Raw genomic sequence first — 6000 nt, forward strand, 5'->3', positions numbered from 1 at the left:
ACAGACCAACAAAATTATAAGAGATACAAAAATGGTGCCATAGCAAAAATTGTTTCATGTGATGAGCATTTTCAGCTGAGATAATAAATTTGAAGATCTGGAACACCTGATGTGGAACCCCAAGAGCCCAGCTTCTCTGTACCATATACAGGTATGACGTTTTAGCAAAAGTTGTTCAACTTGATAAGCACTTTCTATTGACTTATACAAATTGAAGATCTAAAACACCTGATGTGGAACTCCAGGGGCCCAGCTAGACTATAGCATATAGAGGTGTGACGTTTTAGCAAAAGTTGTTCAATCTGATAAGCACTCTCTGTTGACTTATACAAATTGAAGATGTAAAACACCTGATGTGGAACCCCAGGAGCTCAGCTATACTATAGCATATAAAGATATGACGTTTTAGCAAAAGTGGTTCAATCTAATAAGCACTCTCTATTGACGTATACATATACATCGAACATCTGGAACACCTGATGTGGAACTTCAAGAGCAATACTACACTTGAAATGTATAGAAACGAATGTTATGAATTAGGTATGGTGACACAAAACCGACGATTATCCCTTTATACACTATAGAAATGAACCCAAGGACAATCCCCGGTGGACGTCGTTAAAAAAAAAGACAATCCCCGGTTCTGTGCTATACCATTGCTAACTGTGGATGAAAACTACTTGGGCTATTGTGATGGGATGCTAATGGACTAGGAATGGGGAAACTACGGGAACTATGGCACCTGCCGATGACAATGTGATAGATACATGTAAAAATTGCAGGTGGAGACTTCGCCAGCACACTTACTGGGCCCTCGGGAATCAGTCACTGAATAGCAACAAGAGGGCAACAGGGACATGAGCGGCTGAAGTGTGAGAATACCTCGGCGGATTTTAAACGCAGATTACGCGCTCCCTGTGGGTCACTTACCACGAGGCACCTATCCTCCGAGCAGGGCTACTACCCTGCTCTAGCGACTCCACTCTGGACGGCCAAGCCAAGCCAGAGGCGTGAGACCTACCCCCGTCATAGTTCACTCCGACCGGCCGGAGATGGGGGACAGTATACTCTCCCTGGAGAACTCAGTATATATAGCACCGCGGGGTAGCTACTCCCCGTCATCAGCCTCAGATGTCCTTTTTTTTTTTTAACGACGTAAAAAATCATCAAATGACCCCTCCCGCTGTGGGTTAGCAGCGGTGAGGGAGTGTCAGACTCTTACTGACTAAAAGCCGTCGTGTTCCGTCGTAGGCCTTCTTATGTGCTAGGGCCACGGTACCTCTTTCGAACAACCCGCAGCCCCGGCAGGCCTTGGCCCTGCTGGCCCCGCTGGGTTGCTGACATCTTTGAGGAGCGCGTGGAACAACGCGCGCCGCCGACACGGGTCTGTTGTCTAAAAACAGACATGAGCGATGAGCCACCCGAACTCACCGCCCACAGACCCACGCCTACGGTGGCCGGGAGTCGTCTCGCGACACCCGGCGCCCGTGGTGTCTACCTGCTCCAGCGCGGCGGCCGGGATGAGAGGTGCGAACTCTCTGACGTTCCGCCGCCTCCTTCTCGAGCATGACTGCTTCGCAGAAGGAGGCGACGGCATCCCATTCCCTCTTGCCCCGGACCATGGCTTGAACCAGGGCCGGACGCGAGAGGTATCTCAAGAGCCTTTGTCCCAATTATGTTAGAGTCGACTTCCAGTCACGATGCAACTGAGTACCAGTGTTTTACAAGGAGCGACTGCCTATCTGACCTCCACGACCCGGTTACCCGCTCAACCCCACACCCCTTGGTAAAACTGGTCAGACTTACTGGTACCCATAACGACTGCCAAGAATGTTCAATGACAGCCGGAACCTACAGTTTAACATGCCTTCCAAATAACGGTCATTGGTATCCAAAATATACGTAGAAAGTACCTACATACGAACTTAGAAAAGTTGCATTGGCAGGTACTTGCCAGACCTGGAATCAAAGACGCACGCTCATACTTGATAGATTGGTTCTCTACCCATAAAACCACCACGACTTCCACTAAGTCACTACGACTTTTTCATCTATTTAATGTTTTTTTTTACGTAATAATACGTGTAATATTTTTGCCACACACAACTTAAATGCGGACTAATTAGAATCACTACTTTTATCCCTATGGTCGCGTCTATTGCGGTTCAGTTCTCAGCGTTTTGTTCAAAAATTAAATATATGGAACGTTTCTAATGCGTATTCCGTTGTTTTCAAGTCAACGGGCCCTTAAAATTCAATATCAGACGATTCAGATCTTTGATTTTGCTGACCCCGTAGTCGCTGGCATAAGGGACAGGATCCGCGTACGAAGTCGCGGGCAGAAGCTAGTTATATAATATAGTGTTAACATTTTGCCTATAGAATTCCATTACCAAACCACTTCATGTTATTGCCTAGTTACCACCAAGAATCTTTTGGTTTGGTTATTTCTGAAGACCGACAAAATCAAATCAGCGTTTAAAAAAATATATAATAATCACTGTATTTTTTTATTTACTTACATAATGACACAAGGACTTCACATTGCAAGCATTTTTGAAAACAACCAAATGGTTTTAGCATTGATCTCCAGTCATAACCAACTTAAAAAGTACTTTTGGTTGAATTTACTTTCCTAAGTAAGAATTATATTCGAGCACACCTCTTGCCAATGCTTCAGAAATATACTAAATACACTAAACTATAATATTTGCAGCCAAAGTAACCAATGACACATTTTTCAGACTTATAAAAAAGACATTCATTCGTTCGAAAATCTCACTAAATTAATCTAATATGGATAACGTACTAGACAAAGAGATGCGAATTAAAAAATAAATAGCGTAAAACACTCTTAGATGGCGTAAGTTATTTTCAATGCTACATTACAAACAATGGAAAATAAATGACAATGGAACCGAAAACAAAATAATCGGATCCTAACCTCCTGTGGGTGTCTATACATTTGTTCGTACTTTTTCATGCTAGGATTACTCGATAGCATATTATAGTTACGTTTTATATCCATGTGCGGGAAGTAGTTCCCAGGGGCCGCGGGTGAAACTGCTATATGTATAAAATGAGTTATGAATAAAAATGTCTACCTAGTACGTTATCTCTAACTCCATTCCAACCGATTTGTGACTAAAATCTAATAAATACATAATTCCATTATTTTTTTACTGTACTATTCTAAAAATGCTATTTTGTATCTCTGTTATTCATGATCGATTTATTAAATTGTAATACAATTCTGTTGTTAACCATTTGAACGCGGAGAAAAAATGAAAATAATAATTATTAGGTATGAGTAGTTAATAAGAAACCTACATTCAAAAAATAATAGCTATTTACTACCATAGATAACTAAATAAAATGCTCAATTACATCTAACATTATTTTAATTAAATAAAGTAGACTGCAGATTTTTTTAACAACATAAAAATTGCAGTCATTTCATGACTCAAATTAAGCGTTCAAAAAGCTAACAAATATATTTTTATTGCTATTTATACGTATTTATACACCTCTCTTTCTATCACTATAATGACAAAAAGAGACAGAATAACATTACTACGGACCAAATTTTCGAAATTTTTCAATAATTTGGAATCCCAATTTCTTATTTTATCACAATTTAAGTAACTATAAGTAGTTCTGATATGTGAAAAGTATTACAAATTCGCGAAATTTAAATTCGATAAAAATTATAAAAGCTAAAAAGGAATGCATTCATAATTTCTTTTTGATTGGACACAAAAATGTTCAAAAAATTTTACAATTAAAAATAATAATTCTACACTAAAATCAAATGTCGTCGCCGATAGAAGTAAATATAACCTTTTTAAATGCGGTCACAAAACTTAAAATCTAACCATAAGTTATACACAATGGCTTACGATGGTCAATCTTTTTCCCGCCCATTTTCACCATATAACCGTATCTACGTACTGCCGTAGTAGGTACTTAAAAATCAACCAATCAAACCTTTGATCTAGAAAAAATATCTATAATTGAGCAATATGCAGTAATAAGAACTAACCCACCACACACATTTGAGTAGACCAGAAGACACATTTTCGAACGTCACAGTTCCGCTCACCGGTTTCTCGCCTGTTCTTGACACTCAAATGAGGTTTTATCATGGGCCATCACAAGCCACTATGTACAGGTTAGCATTAACATAACTAAATCGAGTATTAGCACCCCCACTTGATATTTATAAACTCTTTTGCAAAAAAAGCGGGCACCTATGCGAAATCTGAGTTTTAAGGACTTTACGTGTATTTCAAAGGGTTTTAATGATTGTAGTATGTTTCTAGCATCAAAAGGGTTAGCAAAGCATGCGTGAGAGTGTATTCTAAATTTGAATTTTGTACAATTGCTCAGAAATTGGTTAAACCTTTTGTTGGCCTAATTGCTGGCAGAAAGTTCGTCGGTGTTTGGAAAAGTTTTTGAAGTGATTTTCAGAAAACTGATAATGCAGTTTTAATTAATGATTAATATACCTTATTGTTAGATCAAAACATTTTTGAAAAACTATGAGTATTTGATAAAATTTTCACCTGCTCTAAATGGGCTACACTGATGATTGATGGCAATGTTAAGAGTTTCGGTATTTTAGTGTAAAGCGTTCTACTGTTTAGATATTGTACCCACGTGTTTTAAAATATCGCTTTTACATAATTAAACACTATTTAGAGGAGTATCAGTACATTGGGCTGCGACAAAACCAATTTAAAGTAAGCAGTGCCGATCACAACTCGTCTCCTATCAGACTTTGACATTTTTAAAAGTCTTGAAATTCTACAAAATACCGAAAATAGCGCATAGACTGTGAGCACGAGGTCTTAAGGTCTCGTAATCACTGATTTTCAAACAACCTCGTCTCTCGGGAAACTCCGTAGACCTCCGAAGATCTATGAGTCTGAGCGTTCGAATAGCGCGTTTTCATTTCACTGACATTTTATTAAATAAACTGGCCTGCACCGAGATTTTCTAGCATCTACAGCACTTTCCCGCTTAAATCATAACAATAATTGGCTATCTGCTCATTTTTTAAGAAACATACGTTTGGTCAATACTTTTGAATTATTGACTCCCTTTCTGCTAAATCATCGTTTAGTAACCCGATACCTATGGAGTTGTCAAGAGCTTCAACTCGGCAATAATTAGACTTTTTAGATAGCTTAAACAATCCTCATCATTTTTCATGTGGTTAATTTTAACATTTATCACAAAATTTGGCATTTTTTAAAAGTCAAAGTCTGATAGGGGACGATTTGTGATCGGCACTGCTTACTTTAAATTGGTTTTGTCGCAGCTCAATGTACTGATACTCCTCTAAATAGTGTTTAATTATGTAAAAGCGATATTTTAAAACACGTGGGTACAATATCTAAACAGTAGAACGCTTTACACTAAAATACCGAAACTCTTAACATTGCCATCAATCATCAGTGTAGCCCATTTAGAGCAGGTGAAAATTTTATCAAATACGCATAGTTTTTCAAAAATGTTTTGATCTAACAAAAAGGTATATTAATCATTAATTAAAACTGCATTATCGGTTTTCTGAAAATCACTTCAAAAACTTTTCCAAACACCGACGAACTTTCTGCCAGCAATTAGGCCAAAACAAGGTTTAACCAATTTCTTAGCAATTGTACAAAATTCAAATTTAGAATACACTATCACGCATGCTTGGCTAACCCTTTTAATGCTAGAAACATACTACAATCATTAAAACCCTTTGAAATACACGTAAAGTCCTTAAAACACAGATTTCGCATAGGTGCCCGCATTTTTGGCAAAAGAGTGTATTTAACGCAGGGCCTGACTAACGTACACTATACATTAAAAATGGCGGATTATTTAAAATTAATATTAATGGTGTGACGATTGAAGTTCGTTTTTGTTTTTTAAGTAAATGCATGAGGTACTGAACTTATTTGTTTGGACCTTCTTTTTTAAATTCTAATTTTAAAATTGTGAATAGTG

Source organism: Helicoverpa armigera, chromosome 25 (assembly GCF_030705265.1).
Source record: "Helicoverpa armigera isolate CAAS_96S chromosome 25, ASM3070526v1, whole genome shotgun sequence".
NCBI classification, from domain to species: Eukaryota; Metazoa; Arthropoda; class Insecta; order Lepidoptera; family Noctuidae; genus Helicoverpa; species Helicoverpa armigera.